Source organism: Thermobia domestica, chromosome 13 (assembly GCF_964235325.1).
Source record: "Thermobia domestica chromosome 13, izTheDome1.hap1.1, whole genome shotgun sequence".
Taxonomy (NCBI): Eukaryota; Metazoa; Arthropoda; class Insecta; order Zygentoma; family Lepismatidae; genus Thermobia; species Thermobia domestica.
Window position 1 is genome coordinate 30,851,511 of NC_137466.1, and position 20,447 is coordinate 30,871,957.

At 36.1% G+C, this 20,447-nt stretch overlaps 1 long non-coding RNA gene across 2 annotated transcripts; it reads left to right on the top strand.

Annotated features, from left to right (window-relative positions):
- The first annotated feature begins 1,893 nt into the window (after positions 1–1,893).
- LOC145668074 (uncharacterized) lies at positions 1,894–14,644 on the top strand. 2 transcript variants are annotated; one of them, XR_014127969.1, is made up of 4 exons: positions 1,894–2,102; positions 7,502–7,786; positions 9,853–9,995; positions 13,856–14,644. It is a non-coding gene; the product is annotated as an uncharacterized LOC145668074 (long non-coding RNA). The 2 variants fall into 2 exon arrangements; XR_014127968.1 differs by lacking the exon at positions 1,894–2,102 and having other exon boundaries at positions 2,109–7,786.
- Positions 14,645–20,447: the final 5,803 nt, after the last annotated feature.

Below are 20,447 nucleotides of genomic sequence, written 5' to 3' on the forward strand. Positions count from 1 at the left end.
TTAAAGGCAGGTTTAATACTTTAGAACTTAAACAAAATTATGATAGAGTTTTTGTAATGGAGTAATTCAATTTCTAAAACAGTGAACATAATTCATAATACCTCAGCCGTATATTAAAGTACAGCTTGTCGTACTCTCCTGTTTTAGGGGAACACACTTATATTCATGTGCCAAGCAGGGATTTATTTGTAGCCAGGGAAGCCTGGGAATTTCCCCCCTTCTAAGTCTTGACTTCCCTATCTCTAAGTTTAATTCAGTCTTCCCAGCCTGGAAAGATATTTTCCCCCTTTCATATGCTACATAATCTGTTTTAAAGTACAATAATTCAACTTCATGTTTTCGTAGCAATTCTTTATAAATATTCCCCCCTTCTACAAAATCCACAAATAAACCACTGGTGCCAAGTACACTCTTAGTGCTTTAGAAAGTGTTTCTTAGTGGGGAAGCTGCATTGTGCACCCTATAATGAACGGAGTAGGCATAGGTTGTTACCATTTCCAGCCTCAACATCTGCCTAAGTTACATAATGGAATAAAGGTTGAGGGACGCATTTAGAGTTAACTGACAGGAAAATTTGTGGTGAGGGTTGGGCTTTTGGGTAATTGCATATTAGGATATAAAAGTTGGAAAATGTTACTATAGCAACTCATTATACAATACAAAGTAAATTTCACAGAATAAATATTGGAAAAGGTTATAGAATGCTCACCCCCATGGCAGGTTAGTATCTAGTTTGGTTCCTTTCTTTATCAGGGCAAGTCTTTACTTTGGGCAAGGCAGTGACAATAAGCAATGAATGGTTTATGCACTTTAGTTTTTATGCGATACATCCACACTATTTACAGTCAGACACCGTAAAGTGAGTCTACAAGTAGTAATGGAGCTACTCATTTAGTGCATTCTCTGCTAAAAGAGACACAAACCTCTAACCTGATCTGAAAATGTAAGAAATGTGTGAAAATTTGGTTTGGTAGAACTGTCTGCTCGAGTAATGCCCCAAGGAACTCAAAATGTTCCTTCGTGCGTGTGTGTTTAGCGTATGTAACTTTTTTGTGGGTAACTCAGGTTGGAGGTCACATAGTTCGTATTCCACACAGTGTTCGTAGGTTCTCTTAAGAAAATTTCCCTCGACTGAAACAGAATTTTCCCTTTTCGTGTCAAATTTTCCCTAGTTTGTTGATTGAGTTGATTTTGAGTTTAACGTCCCGTTCAGCAGCGAGGTTATATGAGACGTGGAGCTACTCATTAACATGGAATCGGAACTACATGAGCATGCGCCGGAAGTCGATCCCAGGTCTCCCACGCCAAGGGCGAATACGCTAACCGTTAGCTACGAAGAGCTCTTTCCCTAGTTTGTTGAGTGTTTAATTCCTATGATGCACGGTATGTTGTAAGATTAATTTAGTTAGACAATATATTGAAGGAAGTATGAACTACATTTGTTTTATTCATTTCCTTTTCGTTTCTAACTTTTTTAAACAAAAAAGAAAAAAACATCCAGTCAACAATTGACGCAAATTATGCTACTTTGAATACACACTAAACTCTGGCTATTGCATTGGTTTATTTCTGAAGAACAAAGATAAAATGAAACATTTATATTGAGCTCCTTCTTGGCTAAACTGTTTTCGTACGCGCCTTTGGCGTGGGAGACCCGGGTTCGATTCCCGGCGGGAGCTCATATGGTTCGAATTCCACGTTAATCAGTAGCTCCCGTCTCATATATCCTCGCTGCGCAAAGGGACGATAAACTCAAGTCCACAACTAAACATTTATATTGATTAATAAGTCAGTGCGAGAATTTCCCTAGATTTTGACGTTTTATCATAAAATTTCCCTTTTCGCTAAATTTACTTTTGAAATTTTCCTAGATTAGGGGAATTTCCCTGAAACTACGAACAATGATTCCACGTTAATCTTCAGGACCCCGTCTCATCACCAGAGTGCAGGAGGGATTAAAGTTCCAGTGGCTGTTCTTGAGGGAAGTCACACAGGAAAGAATTACCATTTTATTACTAGTGTCTAATAGAAGAAAACTTGATACTCAGCATTACTCAAGCAGACGGTTCTACCAAATTTTGACACATTTCTTACATTTTCAGGTCAGAATAGAGTTTTGTATTTCTTTTAACAGAGCATGCACTAAATGAGGAGCTTACTAGATAGTGCATGCGGCAAAGGTGTAGTCATAGGAGTTCCATCGGGGCCAGCCCCCCAGATGATTTCCTAAAGCAACCGAATGCCAAACTTTTAAGACATCGCCATTAGATTACTTCGCTTCAGTCATTTAAAAATAACAAAGTTTACATATAATTAATAATTTACGGAAAATTATTTACCGATTCTTACTGATGGAAAAATACCACCGTTTTAAAAAGCTACTATAAATACTACCATTAAATAATGGTACTAAACTGATTTGTAAGTACATTATATTTTTTATATGCTGTAACTAGTGGTTCAGAATACATTTTTATCAACTGGAAAATTTGGTGAAAAACGGTGTTTTTATTCCGTCTCCCAGTTCGGATCTCATTCGCTTTTTTTTTTCTTTCTTTTGTGCGCAACTTGACGTAAAACAGGAAGCGAGATATAACTGTTAGTAAAATAATTATGTTAGTTTTTATTTTAGTCACGAATAATGAATAAATATTTTTGTCAGGAAATTAAGTGAAATTTAAAAAAAATCAGTTTATGGGCAAGATTCTAGAACACAGGTCCTCGTTCTCATTTAGCTGTAATAAAGACAGAAAAGAACGTGCACCAGCGGGAATCTAACCCGCCTTCACACGCTAACGCTCGTTCGTCAATACTATGTGGATTAAACATCAAACTTTGGTGTACAGAAAGGAATCAATTTAGCTACTGGTTCATATAGGGAACATGCGTTCTAGAACCTTCCCGTCTTGTGTAGATAGATTCTGTGTAAAAGAGCCTAAATTGAAATAGTTATGCACAAAGGTATAACGTTTGGTCCTGGCAGTAGTTCTTGGTTACGCATAATTAAAACTAACTGGTACATAATATTTACGGTGATAAAAACAAATAAATAAATAAGCAGTGTTTTAGTTTTTTGGACGGAATCCAAATTTTCCTGTTTTTCAGGTTTCAAAAGCGATGGGCCCCTCCAAGATAAAAGTTCTTTCTATACCCCTGAATGCAGGTAACTTGAGGAAGGCTCAGTATAAATAAAGTGGGACATGTGGCATAAAAAACTTCCGTGAATAAAAGATGAACCAACTTGTGCTAGGTGGCCACTCAAAAGCACGAACTCTATTTAACCGATTTAGGGCAGAAGGGTAGACGGATAGTCCGAGCAGTAGGGAGGGGTGCATCCTTAGGGAGCAGGCGCGTCATCGATGGTAGGTATACAAATAAACGAAGATCGTGAATTTACATGTACAAGAGGAATTTGAAACTCCAGTGGCCGCTCTTGAGCGAAGTTGCATCGGAAGGAATTGCCATTTTATCACCACCATCCAATAGAAGAAAACTTAATGTACCATACATCTTAGTATAATACATTAATAATGAATTGTCTATCAACTTCCTTAGCTTATGCCAATGAAACGTTTACCTTTAATATTGTGACTTCCCTCGAGAACAACCAACGCTCAATTATTTCTTTTATTGTAGCTTATTTGAATTAAATGTTATTTATCGATAGAAAGTTCGATTTCTTCACCTCCTACTCTAGGCCTAGCGAAGCCTAGGAAAAAGTTTGTTTCTCTTTATACTAAGGACACATGAGTTTAGTTTTATTTGAAATTATTTCAACCCTCTGTGGTATCTTTGTACATAATTTTTCTCGTTACTCTTCTTGTTTTTTCTTTCTTGTTAAAGGACATTCTTAAAATATCAAAAGGGACTACCGTTGATCAGTAGTAGAGTGTTCACTTCTGGTGCATTGAGTCCCTGGTTCGGTCCCAACTCGCACCATGTGAACTTTGTGGTGGAGAAGCACCATGTGTGGGTTTTCTCGTGGTTCTCCCGTTTCCTCCCACTATTCTTCCCATCATTCCATTCATTTCTCATCATCATAGTGTTCTTTAGCCTAACTGGCATAACCATGCTATGTAAAACTTAATGATTTCATTTCATGTGCAATTTAATCGGTGAACTAGTGTTCAGCGGTATAACTCCTAATATTGCATAGTTTTACATTTTCGAATGCTCAAGTACATGAATTTTCTGTATCGAAACCTTGCGCTGCAAAAGCGCAAAGAGCTTTTTTCTCCAGTCCTTAAGCCTCCAGTACCCCCTCCCCCTTCCAACTTCGATATCATGATTTTGAACTCTGGGACTACCTAACCATTTTGAGTGATTAGCTTCATGCCATGGTGCAAACTTTGTTCTCAGATAGTAATACAGTGTTTCAAGATGACAGAGGCCCTGTTCGTATAGTTCACATAGTCCAGGACTGGTTTGCTGAGCACGAAGGTGAAGTTTCACATCTACCATGCCCTCCGCAATCGCCAGATCTCAATATCATTGAGCCCTTGTGGTCAGTTTTGGAGACCAAGGTACGAGTACACTACCCACATCCATGGCGTTTACAACAACTTGCAGTTACTTTGGGGGAAAAATGGTACATCCGTGTGACAACAATACATGACCGGTATTGGTGGTCCTATTGTGCAATTGGTGGTAATGTGCAATTTGTCAGGTGTTTCCATATTTTTATCCATTCTCTGAATATGTACTACGTGTAGTACTACTACCGTTTAGTGTCATTACACAGGACCAGTGGCGTATTTAGGGGGGTGGCTTCCGGGCTTAAGCCCCCCCCGAAATCTTACTTAGTATAGTAAAGTAAATGAAATATCTTGCAGAATTTTCACATTTCCAGGCAAAGCCCCCCCTCCGAAAGTTAGCAGAGCCCCTCCCGAAACAAAATCGTAAATACGCCACTGCACAGGACTATTCTTCAGATTTATATATATTACTCTTTGCTTAGTTTAATACATATTGCAAAGTATAGTAAATCGAAGCTACACAGTCCAACTATTGCAGAACCAACCAAGCCCAGTTAGATGATTACTAAGCTAACGCAAAATGCTTCGTCAAATGAGAGCGGATGGTAGAATAGAGAAAGCATGAAAAATAAAGGAGCACTAAGTAAGGTACGTGAAGATGGGTGCCATACTCCGAAAAGTACATCCTACTATACGTAGTTCTGTATTTTTCTGTCTCGAAATTTTCTTTTTTCTGTCTAATAAAGTGACTATCAAAAGCTTACGGTGTGCACTTATGACGATTTTTTTTCCTTTTACTTGAGTAGTGCCTAAAAACAATCTGTTGTAGGCCTATAATCTTTTCAGGTTCGGACGATGAAGAACAGTATGAATATATGCAGTGGTTACAAAACAGTGTTGAACCATGGCATACAGTTTGCAAACTTTGGGAACTAACAAAGGCAAAGTGAACTAAACAATAATAATAAAACAATCAACCAATATTACATTGAATATTCAGCATTGAAGCAGTCACTAGGATATACGCTAGTAAATATTGTATATCACTTTAGATAAGTCACGGCTAAATGCAGTTCGGAAGCTCTTTTTTTTTATAGCGGTAGTAGTTTAAATGTAAATAGAGATTTGTTCTTTCTTATATTTTGTGGAAATTTAAATAGGGTTGTTTGTGTAAACCATACTTGGTTCAAATTGCATCACGTAAGGGGAATAGTGAGAATAGGTCATGCTCACAGCTTCTGTACAGCAGCGTATGATGTACAAATACTTAAGATGTCAAAAGAATAGCGCATGCCTAAACCCAGAGCGCGAACTTGAAAACTTTTACTACTGTTAAAATAACGTTATATACATAATGGTCGTTAATGGCTCTAACATTGAGTAATAAACTTATATTAGAATTTAATAGAGTATCTGAAACTGATAATAAAGATTGATTGGAGATGATGCTTTTTTGTCTGCCTGCTTGAATTTTTTGGAGCAATACACATGACAAGATTTTCAGGAACTTCATATTGGTTAGGCAACGAATATTGCACAACTTGCACATGCTGGCCACTATACTGTAGCCACTGTATCCCTGGCTCTGACAGCTGTGCGAAAAAGAATGCGAGGGTTTATACTACACTGACACCCCACGCCCTAAAGGCCCAATGAGTGACCGAGCTGTCACCGCGTTGACACGGAAAGCAGACGTTGTTGCCACTCCGTCTTCTTCCTTTTGTTTGTGCATAGTTGAGTGAAAAGTACTTTGAGATTGTATTCGATTATTGCAACTTTGAGTTGTTTTCTTTCCTTTCTGGGTGTTTGGGTATGCTCTTAGGAATATTGTATTTAATTGGTGACAACGGTTAGTTCTTCAGAACCAAAGCCAGAGAAAATAGGAGTGTATAAAGGACAAAACCGAGAATTTATATGCAGACTTCGTGAATATTTCGAGAACGAGCATGATAATGGAGGTCCTCTTCTTCCTGTGACCAGTGTGGTGAACTGAGTTGCTGATGTCTTGCGTGTGGGAACATCCACTGTTTAGAACATAACAAACTAAAAATGTTCCGAAGAACTTAATTCTCCTTCTGCAGTTTTGGTTACTCCAGGCAAAAAAAAAGCTACTTTTATATAGTTTCCTTACACGGAAAGTTTGGAAAGTCCATGAAAATTCAGCATTTCTTAAGCAATTCATTTCGATTAAATTCGCTTGCTTTTTCTGTTTATTCTTAGTGTATACGGTTAAACCCACGACAAATTGGCAACATTGTTTTGTCCACGTGCAGAACTGTCGGAGCCAGTTACGTAGCGGCCCTAGTATACTAAGATACCGGTTCAATAGCCAATAAAGGCAATCAGCGGCAGACGGAATAGGATTCGAAAGTAGTGTATGTTGTATAGGTACTTAGGATTAAAAACGTGTATGTTCTAAAGGTACTTCTTTCGTTGGACAACTTAGTACAGGAAAATGAAGGTCGTACCTGAATAAGGAAAACATATAATTGTCAAAAAAGCTAACATTTCAGTTTTCCCCCCAAAATCCGGCTCTATGTGTGATTAGAGTGCAAAATTAAAAAGGTTGTATAATATTTTAAAAACTGTTTAGGCGCAGAACAGGGATATTGAAAGAAAAGATGTGGAAAAATGTTAGATTAGTAATACATAATACAAAATGTTTTATTACAAGGCTTCGGATAGTCATACACTAAAAACCTCAAAATATGCATGCAAATATGTCCTCTTTTCTGCTGATATGCCGAACTGCAATCATAGATAGCACATAACTAGCTTACTTGTCTCTTCAAAACTGCTGGAGCGTTATCATCAATAGATAAAGGTGACCCCTGTTTCAACTGCATTCCATTGCAAGGAATTTGGTCAGTGACATTTCGTAGCAGATTTCTGGTCACTCAACAAGATAGAAAATCTGTGCAAAAATAGAATTTCCGTCCTAGCAGGGGCAATTTTATTAGAAAAATCATCGATAAATGATTTATATTTCTATGTTCACTTACAAATTATGGTCTTCTTTGCAGCAGATACCATTGAATATGCATTAGAAGGAAAACAGATGCTGTAAAATATGCAGTGTTTCGTAAAATACGATAAATATGCATTTGCATAAGAAACATGGAAAATGCATAACTATTCGAAGCCTATTTGTTACCTAGCCCACTGAAATTTAAATATCTTGCTACGAAAAGCAATGGTTCATGAAATAAACATATCACAAAAGTGGAGGAAATTTTGGCAAAGAAACCTAGAAGTCTGCCAGAGACACTATATTTAACAACAGTACTGGAAAGAAAAAAATCTTAATTCAGGTTAGTGTTGATATTTTTTCCCCATAAGGAGAATGTGTTTGCCTTTGCTTCGTTTTCAGCAAATAAATGTAATATATTGTTGTAATAGCAGAATTGCAGGAATACAAATTGATTTATTTCAGTGTGTATGATACAATAGTGTTAATTACTATTATTAATATTATATTCTGTGCTGCGTTATTTGGGTAAGTCGAAGTGTAGAGAATATAGAATATTCACTGGCTGTACACAAGATTCCATTCCGGCATTTGTGCCGTGTAACTGAAATATTCCACGTTAATCTTTAGATATCCATATCATCACAGTAGTGCAAGAGGGATTTAAAACTCCAGTGGCGGCTCTTGAGGGAAGTCACATCGGAAAGAATTACCATTTTGTCACTACCGTCTAATAGAAGAAAACTCAATGTACCATACTAATCTTTGTATAATACGCTAACAATGAAATGTCGATCAACTTCCTTAGTTTATACCAATAAAACGTTTATTTTTAACATTGAGACTTCCCTCGAGAACCACCAATGCTCAGTTGTTTCTTTTATTGTGGCTTATTTGAATTTAATGTTATTTATCGATAGAAGGTTCGATTTCTTCATCTCCTACTCAAAAGCCTAGGACAAAGTTTGTTTCTCTTTATACTAAGCTGCAGTCTATCTTGAAGGAAGTCACATCAGTTTAGTTTTATTTTAAATTATTTCCACCCTCTGTGGTATCTTCGTAAATAGCTTTCTGTCGCTGCTGCTCTTCTTGTTTTTTCTTTCTTGTTATAAGACATTCTTAAAATGTCAAAAACAGACTACGGTTGATCAGTATTAAAGCGTTCATCTGTGGTGCGTGGGGCCCTTTTTCCGATACCAGTACGCGCCTATTGAAAATTGTGGTGGACTAACACTGTGTGAAGAGGTTTTCTCGGGGTTATTCTGTTTCCCTCCACTTTCTTCATTCATTTTCATAATCGATGTCTGCTTTAGCCTATACGCAGTTCTATGGAACGTAAAACTCAGATTTCATTTATTTTGAAATATCAAAATAATTAATTTTAAAAAAACTACACTTTGCGTCATCAAGAGCAATATCTCTGTCCTTCGTGATTCTGGAACTCACTCAATAATGAATAATTAACACTTTTGACCAGAGTATATACACTTATTTATTACAACTAAAATACAATGTAACGGTTTCTATAATATAAATGTCTATGCTCTGAAGATCTCTTTCAGTTAGTGTTTGATGAAGACAACGTTAAGTTAATTTAGTTTTTAATAAATAAGTGTATATGCACTGGTCAGAAATGTTTATTATTCCAAGAGCAATATGTAATTTTTATTTACAATGTATCTAATAGCATGGATTAGCAAGTATGTACATTTTTGGTATAGAGTTTGCTATTTCCCACCATAGTTTCTCTAGGTACTACCTTCAGCGGAGAACAACGGAGAAGCTCTGTTACAGTAGTTCAAGGTAGCACTTTTCTCATGGTAACTCAACTAATAAGAAAGTAAATACATAACCTCAGGACATGCTTTATAGGTCATTGACTTATTATTGATTACAAAACAGGTTACGAGTCAATCCTTTTTAGCTGAGCAGTGTTAAACTGTAATAGTTCTAGTTTAAAATGGGGAAAAAAACAGGGTCTTTTAGGGTCAGAAGAGCATGCTTTGTCTTGGAAATGGAGCAGGCAATCGTGAGATTGCTTCAGTGACTTGACCCAGGTGTTTTTTTATGTAGTTACCATGCTTTGTACCCCTGGAATAATTGCCTTGACGAGCATGGTGATATATGTTCAAAATATATATTTACAATGTCTTACTACTTGTGAATATGCCTTGGAAATAAAGTTTATTCGTGGGAAGTCTTCGCTTATTTTTTTTATTAGCACGATAACACATACTACCGAGTAATTTATGGTTTAAAATAGTGACACAGTGGCTGCAAATTTGATTATGTAACGTAACAAGTATTTCCAAGGGGATGCCTAATACTAAAAGAGAACGATAATGAATGTTTCACAATTTATTTTCTTAAGTTGGAAAGGGATGTTGAATGCTTACTCTTTTCTTCCAGATACAAGAAGCACAGTCCTTTTTACTTTATTGAGAAGACATTTTCCTGTAGTGACATCAACTGCGAAGAAGAAAGACAGAGCTGGAACGTGGAGACTCACAAAGTACGAAAGCCAACAAAGATTCTCCTTTTTTCACGTAAAGGTAAAAATAATATCATTTACTTTCATATATGAAATTACAAATTTGTATAATAAGCTAGTTTCCAGGCCTTGAAAAAAAGAAGTGGGAGCTCCAATTCCTTAGAATTGTGTAATTGCTCCAATATATTCTTGTCATGTCATGATTTCGTGGGTAAAATCACTCTTCGCGGTATATACTGGGTATTGTGCTCATGTGCAGCAACGTACATATGTAAGACTAATAAAACGTTAGAACTAGGTTGAATGAACCTCTTAGGAAATTGCGTGAGGGCAAAGAGGCTATTTCGTATTTCTCAAGACACCAGCAAAAAACACATCACGTACAAGACGTGAAAGTATTGCACCAAACAATCACGAACATGGAAAGGAATGTATTTCAGCCCTGCTTCATTTGAACAAAAAATTATAGGTTTAATACGGATAAAGGGAATTTGGATAAGGATGGGATGGTATCATTTAATTTTATCAATAAGAAATAGTCTAAGTAATGAGTTAATATTTTTATTTCAATAAATGTACATAGTTATATTACTGGCGTGTACAAACCAATTATTCACTCCTTATTTGATATAAAACTTGGAAAAAAACTTTTATTTTACTGTTCTAAAAGAAATGGACCATGTGGTCTTATGTTCATAATAACGAGCCACAGAGCCCCGTTGAAGGAATCCTGATAATGATTCCGAAATATCGGTGAAGTTAGGAACACTAGGAGGCGAGTATTTTAATAACTAAAATATAGCATCCTTAACTGTACTTCCTTACTATAACCGGAGGTGGGAGAAATTTACTACTTCCGGTTTTAATATTAATCTACGTAGAGCAAACACTGTTAGGTATGTCGAAAAGCAGCTTTACACAATCAATTTAGTATTGCAAGAATAAGAACCCATTTTTTATCTTGAAACCGTATTCAAACCGGAAGTTGCAAAGATCAACCACTTCCGGTTTTAACGTTGATCGCTATATAATTGAAACGGTAATAGATGGCAGGAAGCGGTTTTCTGCAACAAATTTAGCGTCTCAATAGTATTGTCTATTTCTAATATACACGAAGAAAAGGAGAGGTAGAAATCTACAATAACTTTCGATTGTAATATTGAAAAAAAATGTTACGGCATACAAACCAAACTCCCTCACGTGGTGTGCACGTGGCAGTACTACTTGTTTGAAGATACAATAGATCCCATCAATAGGTAATTTAAGAAATTATAAGACACTATTCATCATTTGTGTAGTTTGTCACGAATTATAAATAACAGCAAGAACAAATCTAATATTACTAATTACAATTGCACAGTTACTTTTTTAATTGCTGGTTTATATATACGGTGAGTCATTTATAATATTCAACCTTAAAACGGAAAACCAAAAGAGTGAGAGAAGCGAAACTGTGACAAAGCAACTAGAAGATAAGGGTACACACATATTAAGCATCAACACCCGGAGAACAGTCTTGCTAGTGTAATATAAAGTTAGGTTTTTCAGAAAGCAAATTGCATACCATCTTATTACAAATTGCAAATGTACGCTTAAAGAGAAAACAACAATACCACAATTGATGTTCAGTGGTGGAAACTAACAACCCTAGTTTCCCAAACATGAAAAGAAAAAAGGGGGCGCGGTTGCTCAGTGGTAGAGCGTTCACCTCCGGTGCTTAGGGTCCCTGGTTCGATCCCACCTTGCGCCGTGTGGACTTTGTGGTGGACACACATCGTACTCATAGGTTTTCTCGGGGTTCTCCCGTTTCCTCCCACTTTGTTCATTCCACCATTTCATTCATTTCTCATCATCACCATCTCCTTTACCCTAACCGGCATAAGCGTGGGACGTAAATTTAAGATTTCATTTTCATGGAAAGAAGAAAAAACTTGGAAGGCTTTTACAATAGAAATAATACGAGGCAAGCTTATCGAATGTACCTTAGTGTCAAATAGTACACTCAATACTTGACATATTGATACGTACAAAATTGTAACAAATTGAAAATTGAACTTTTTCAAAATGCTCTTCTCGAAAATTCTCTCTCGAACGGTTTGAGATATCAAAGAACATTAAAGTTATTATGGTTTTAATGTTTTTCGAAAGCAATGTACGTAATTAAATATGATAGTTACATATTAAACTTCCCAAAATATAGCCTTTGAAAAGTCAAATTTTCAGTTCGTTATAATTTTGTTCCTATATTTTCGAAATACGTCAAATCTTGATGGTAGTATTTTACTAAAAGGTGCATTCGATATGCCTTGCCCCGTCTGTCTTATTTGCGTTATTACTATTGTAAAAACCTTCAAATTTGGTTACTTTTTCATGTTTGCTATATTGTAGTATTGTTGGTTTGCAACATTCATCAATAAGTTTAGCATTGTTTGTTTTCTCTTTAAATACAGATTTTAAATTTGTAATAACCAATGTGGTGTTATTTAAAAGAAATAAATTTTATATGGGGTTGACATCACTGTTCACTGGATGTTGATGCCTAATACAGATTAATGTGTCCCCCTCCCCCTAGTTGCATCCTACGAAGTTTCGCTCCTCTTCCTCTCTTTTGGTCTTACCGTTGTAATTCTTGGAGTTTATAAATAACGCACCATACATACATACATATATATATATATATATATATATATATATATATATATATATATATATATATATATATATATATATATATATATATGGTACAGCGTGTGAATGAACTAGACCACAAACTGTAACAAGTGATTCCTCACATTAAAATAAAGAAAATAAATGAATCTGCGGTTAAAAGTGCATAGTTCCGGATTTAAGACTGCCGAAGAAGTGACAAGATTAACTTTAAAGGTCCATAGCTGCATTAGTATGTGCCCTATCCAAATATCCATTTTTTAAGAAATCTCCAGTTGTTGCATAACGATTTTTAGACAGGCAGTTTGGGAGTACTCATAAAATTTTAACTACTCTCAAACTGCTTCTCTAAAAATTGTCGCACAAGTACCGGACGGTTCTGAAACAGATATTTGGATCCAATTGAAATATGCTCCATAGGAGTGGAGCTGTGAAACTTTGAAGTTAATTTTTTCGCGTTTTCGGTAGCTTATAACTCCGAAACTATGCTCTTTCGCCCACACTTACTTTCATGTGAGGAATCGCCTGTTCATTAACACTTATATATATATATATATATATATATATATATATATATATATATATATATATATATATATATATAGGGTGTCTCAAAAGTCCTCTGACATAGGTAACTGTTATTATCAGAGTTACAACAAAATGTAAGAGTACAAACCATCTACAAATATGATGTTTTCACTCTAAAGTGAAGGATTTTTTTAATTGGAAGAGCCGTTTGGGCTGTACACTCTTTATGCGGCCAATGTTAAACGAAAATGCAACGTTGGCATTAACCTAGACCCACAACATAAGGAATGAATTTACTGTTTGAAAGGGGGGCTCTCCGTCAAGTTACTGTTAGCGTAAAAGACAGTAACTTCATTCACTTATGTTGTGGGTCCAGGTAAATGGCAACTTTGCATTTTCGTTTAATGTTGGGTGCATAAAGAGTGTACAGCCCAAACGGCTCGTCCCATTTAAAAAATCTTTTCACTGTAGATTGAAAATATCATATTTGGAAATAGTTTTCCCTCTTACGTTTTGTTGAAACTCTGATAATAAGTGTTACCCTATGTCAGGGGACTTTCGAGACACCCTATATATATATATATATATATATATATATATATATATATATATATATATGTGTGTGTGTGTGTGTGTGTGTGTGTGTGTGAGTTTATAGCTTTAAGATTGGTTTTGACTTCGTTTACAATTTATGGACAATTTCTTATTGAGTATATTTGGTTTCAGGCTATAGATGAGTTGCTGCCTGAGTGGAAGGACATAGAGAGAAGATGAGAATATTTGCAAAGGGTAAATGTAAAGGCTACAATTTTTGTAATGCATTTTCCTTCAGAATATCCATCTGTCCACAACCAAAAAGTTCCTTATGTAATCGACAATGTTCTGATCATGAACTCTTGTATATCTGGCCTGCTATTCAAGTTTGGTTTTAAAAAGAATAAAACCTGCATAACGTCTTTTCCATCTGTTCTTTCATAAACTTCTACATCAAATCTGGGAAAGGCTGATCATTGGTTGATCCTTCATAAGGTTCTACATTAAAATTTGGAACAACGTGTACACCAATTCATAAGTCACAGCTGAAGCAACGGGTTTTGGAACATTTTCAACGAGCTTATGGTGAGAAACATTTGCAGAAAACACCTGTTAGGCTGTTCGTGTTTCCGGAAATGTTTTCTATGCGACTTAATATTTAGAAAATCACGAAAGCAGTATTTTTCTTCGTCGATATTTGCTACAGGTTGCAACTTGTGGAAAAAACGAAAGCGGAGAAGAAGATATTTAGGTGATTTAAAGCTAACTTGCACAAGAATGGTGGTATTGTTGATATAGGGATGGTGTTGTTACTAGTATAACTTGTTAAAGAAAGGAAGTATAACTTGTTAGTCCTTATTACAAAGATTACTTTGTTTCAAGACAAATATATTTTGGATATATAATGTATACATTACTTATATTAAGTTGTAATTTAATATAAAATATATTGTGTTGGTTATGAAAAAATAAATACAATTAAATGGATTCTTATAAAGTCTGCTTTGTGCGTTCATTAGCCATTACTTACTATTGGAAAAGAAATACTAATTACGATAAATAACAAATTATTGTTTTGATGTACACTGAAGGCAAAGTTTCCTAATGACATTTTGTTTAATAGCTTCTGATGGATCGTAGTAATTTTTATTCAAAGTATCTTAACAACTTCATATTTGCGTACTTTTATGTATGATATATAACTGTTAACTTCCTCTGGGGGTTCCTGTTTGCTTAATCTGAGTTATCTTACAACATATTATGACAGGAATCCAACCTGGGTCTCTTGACTTACCATGCAGAGTGCGAATTCCATCATATTCAAAGAGTGAAAAATATGAAATAACTGGTTCGAGACTCGAACCCAGGTCTCCGAGAACAACCAAATCTCCCGGTCTAGTCGTCTACTTTTGTTATCCCTCGAATGTACTTGAATTCGTACCTATAGAAGGATTAGTCTGTTCTAAAGTAAGTTAGTTTTTCCATTATTATCTAAAAGCCCTATTATACTTATCTACAATCACTATAATAATACTCAATAATTTAAAGGGTTTGTTCTTTCAATGTAACGATACAGGAAAGGAAAAAGAATTATATCAGCATGTGGACATTTATATTTTTACGAGAATAGATATCCCAGAAGTTTTCCGGTGTACAATCATGTACAAAAGATCTTGAACATCCATTCCCTTTGTAACAAAACCCTATATTATTAGTATTGGTATTGCACTAAACGAAGTCCATATTACTATAGTTCGCGTCACCCGAATTGGCGGGTGGCATCAGCCAATAAGCTCGCAGTGTGCTGTTACTAAGCCTTCAGGGAGGAATCATTCATAATTGATTTTATTCGTATTTGTGGACAATTAAGAATGATTAGATTCCTCCCTGAAGGCTTAGTAACAGCACACCATGAGCTTATTGGCTGATGCCACACGCCAGTTCGGATGAAGCGGACTATAGGTAGTATGGGTTTTTTAATGGGCTATTAACCAAAAATAAAAAAGCATGAGTGCAAAAAAAAAATGAAGATAAGAAGGTAAGTGTAACTTGACTATATAGCTTATATTGAAACGCTTTCTGTGAATTTCAATTAAGCACGTTTTGTGTTAATTTAATCATATACATTTTGACAAGTTCTTATCGTCAGTAAGTGTTAAGGTCTCTCACAATGGTATTTTTTCACTTTTTTGGTAAGAAAGAAACACTGATTTTAAAAGTTCAGTAAAGAATTTGAATGATTGACGAACTTCCGCGTTCGTGGCCCTCTGTTCACATTTACAGCAAAGTAATTCGTAGGTTAAGAATCAATTCTTTTAAATGCTGAGTCCATATTCTAAACGCTTTCTGAGTTCGAATTACTATAATAGCAGTTGCTCCCACTCTTAAATTTTTAAATTTTCAGTCTGTTGTTCGATTATATTATTGTACAATGATTTTCTTGTTTAGAAATCGCTGTTGCACTTTCAACTTTAATATTTGCTGGTAAGCCATCTAATTTTACATATAGTTTAGGAATGTATATACTATATACGAGGACGTAAACAGAAAGTCACGTATTGTGTGACGTCGAAGTTGTACACTTCAAGCGGTTCATTCAAGTTATAAATCCTTAGTTGTGGTTTCTGTTAATGAAATATAATAGTGTTTCTTCTTTCTAACGACTGAAAAATTTACCATTATGTGAATTCGTGAATATAAATATTCATTAAAGTCACTTCTTTGTTTAACGTCACACGATTATGCTTCCAGGCAAATGAAAACTATGATGATGATAATGAACGACATGGTGGAATGAATCAGGTTTGAGGAAATGGTAAAATCACGAAAAAGGACACGTACATAGTGTTTATCCAATAATAGGCCACTTCATGTGAGCTGGGATCAAACCAGAAACCCCTCGCTCTAGAAGTGAGCGCTCTACCATTGAGCCACGGATGATGATAAAGAAATCATCGAAACGTATAGGAATAAATTAATAAAACGGTTGCTTGAGTGACGTTGGAAGGTTCATAAGATTATTAAATATGCATTCTATCAACTCATGTAGTCTGTACATTATTCTTATAGATGCTGCTGTATAGTTTTACTACTGCTGTTCATTGTGCCAATTCCAGTGCTGTTATAGTGACTGTTGCCGTACTGTGGACTTTATCTATATTGCACTGCATTGCTTTTATGTAACACGTTTAAGAAACAGGATGACGACACATATCACCATGGATCGTTACCATTTTAGATACAATCTGCCTATGTGCAATATTGGTGCTGTTGTAGTCTGAGAGCTGCTGCACAAGATTGCATCTAAAATGCTAACTATCATTAAACTAGTCTAACACTTGTGCATAGTTGTGTGTGTGTCAACATCCTTCCTTAAGACATGTTACATAATAACAATCCCATGCAATATAAACCCGTCGAAAAAAAAAAAAAAAACTCCGGATCTCATGCAATTTTGGCTGAGAAAATTATCTGGCTTGGTAGACAGCGTTGTTTGGTTTTGTCTTTATTGCTGGGAAGCGATCCAACAGTAAATATCAGAACCCACATATGCCCATGCGTAAATATTTCCGTCTTCAAAATTAAACAACACTGTCTACCAAGTTAGATAATTTTCTTACCCAACATTGCATTAAGTTCGTAGGTTTTTTCGGCGCGTATAACACTCACAGTATGGCAGCACTCACTACACCCGTATTGCTAAGACAACATAACAGTATCGCTAGGGCAACAATAATAGTATGGCCCTAACCATACCAGTATTGTTGCCTTAGGAATACTGGTATAGTTATTAACATGATATGCATCGTACAGACAGCATAAAACTATAGCTGCGATAACAATACCACATTTCTTGGACAACAATATTTATGGTAAGTGCAGCACAACAATATAGTTTTACTAACAACGCAGATATTTATACTGACCATAAAGTATAGTCGTGAAAGCATCAGGACACGTCACACCAACTATTTTAGCACTTCGAGTATGGTTACAACAACTATACAAGTTGGTGTCGCAACATATATTGTATGGTAGGGACAAACACAATACATTTTTGGATAGTTCCGATGACCATATCATATAGTATTTCCAACTATATAGCAGCTGTATAGTTGCAAGTACAATAATTAGTATAGTTGTTAACAGGTGTGTAGCCAGCAGGTTTAAGTAGGAGGGACCCGTCGTTTTTGAGGGGGGGGGGCAGCTACAATGTACAAAGACAAAAAATGTGTTGCTGCTAGTGTTTTTGAGGACTGAAAAAAGGAAAATTTTGGTTTCCTTTTGGAAAACTAAAAACACTATTTTAGCTTCTTCTTCTTCTTCTTCTTCTTATTATTATTATTATTATTATTATTATTATTATTATTATTATTATTATTATTATTATTATTATTATTATTTTATTACTGTTATTATTATTTATTATTATTATTATTATTATTATTATTTTCTCCATAAATTACATTCAAGGTAGTTTTTATTATGCTTAATCAAGAACTACTGCCCGGGACCAAACGGGACCCACTTTTGTGCATAACTATAAAGGTAACCAAGAAAGTTCTGTCACTTTTCGTGGAGGTCTGTGTTCAATTAATCCTCACACCGTGACTTGAATGAGAGTGTAAATAAGGCGAAGGTCAGTTGTTGGTGTAGGTATATCCAACATACTACCTGCTTGTGGCAATTCAGATACACCGTGAGCTTGCGTAAGGACAGAGGGAACACGGGACATCCACAAAGCGTCATAAGCGCATGTATGCTGAACGAGTTCAAATGGAGGTCAAACGCCGCTGCAGCGGGACAGAACATATGCCAGGCTTTTCGTGAGGGTGTCGTGACGACGCGGACTGTGCAGCGATGGTTTAACAAGTTTAAGGACGATGATGAAACACCCGAAAACACCACGTGCCGGAAGACCAACACATGTACAAAGAGGAACTGAGACTACAATTCAGTGTGTGGAGAAACCATTCGGCAGCGCATCCATCAACTTGGGAAGCACTACAACTTGGGTCGATGGGTCCTACATGTTTTGACTCCGGGCCAGAAGGCAACGCGACAGTCGCCTGTGTTTATTTACTATTTCGGAGCTATTTCTGGACAGGATGTTGACATGTGATAAAAAGCGGGTCATATACGAAGCTCCACTGCGCCGTCATCATTGGTTAGCATCCAATGAACCGATTTCAAAACATCCGAAACCAGCACTGCACCAGAAGAAGGTCCTTCTGTGAGTTTGGCGCATCGTGCATCGGGAACTGCTACCAGCTGGTCAGAGTATCAATGCAACTGTGTAATGTCAGCAGTTGAGTTGTGTTCAAGAAAAACTCAAAACTCTGGAACCATCACTTCTGAATTGCAAACGGGTCCTCGTTTACGGGACAACGCTAAGTCCCACGTGGCTAGGATGGCTCAGGTCACCATTCTACGCCTTGGATGGGAAACAATATTGCAACAACTATATTCCGCGGGTATTGCACCGTCCGATTATCACCTGTTCCATTCTTTGGACAATCACCTTAGAGGACGCCAGTTCAAATCCCTAGTAAAGGTGCAAAATGCACCTGATACCTTCTTCGTTTCACGGCCCACCATGTTTTGCCGAGATGGAATCCATGGCCTTTCAGAATGTTGGGAGAAGGTCGTCGATGACTATTTTCGATCTTCGAAGGTGAGATATCGATGTTCGAAGGTGGTGGGTGAAAAAGCAACAAAAGTTTTCTTGGTTACCTTTTTATCTAAATTTAAGACCTTGTATACAGAACCTATCTACACAAGATTGATTTTCTTTGAAAGTTCACTTAATTTCTTTAAGGTTTCCTGACAAAAATATTTATTTATTATTCGTGACTTAAAAAATTATTTTATTACATTGAGTAGAAATAAAAGAGAGAGCGAATGAAATTCAAACTGAATAAAAACATTGTTTCTCATCAAATTTTCCATCCTCTATGTCTTTTAAAATACTTGTTAAAGCATATAAAATTACAGTGGCGTAACAAGACGGGGGGCAAGGGGGCATTGCCCCCCTCCAAAGTTCTGGTAGAAGTTATTGGGGGCGCCTAATGATTACTTTGCTTTCTTAAAGCCGATTGAAAAATGAAAAGTTTATGTACAAAAGCAGTTTTGTATGCACTGCCAAATCTTCGACAAAATATAGAGTGCAGTGCCTTGTATTATTATAACTAATGCACATTTTTCTGTTCCTTTTCTGTTGATTGCCTAGGGCACCTTTGATACAATAAAATAAAGAAATAAAAATTACCTATATGATAGTCAAGCAGCGCTATAAACATTTTCTTATTCCTTTGTCGCCCCTCATTATGTACGGGCGACATAATGTTTCGATAGAATAAAAAAAAAAGGAAATAATGTTACAATGACGGAGCATTGTAAATATATTAATTATTCCTTTCGTCGCCTCTGATTGTATAGGGGCGCCTTGGATAGAATAAAAAAGGATATAATATTGCACCAAGGGCGCTGTAGATATATTAATTATTCATTTTGTCGTCCCTGATATATAGGGGCGCCTTCGATAGAACAAAAAAGGATATAATATTGCACCAAGAGCACTGTAGATATATTAGTTATTAATTTTTTCGCCCCTGATTGTATAGGGGCGCCTTGGATAGAACAAACAAGGATGTAACATTGCACCAAGGGCGCTGTAGATATATTAATTATTCTTTTTGGTGCCCTGATTGTATAGGGGCGCCTTCGATGGAACAAAAAGGATATAATATTGCACCAAGGGCGCTGTAGATATAATTATTATTCA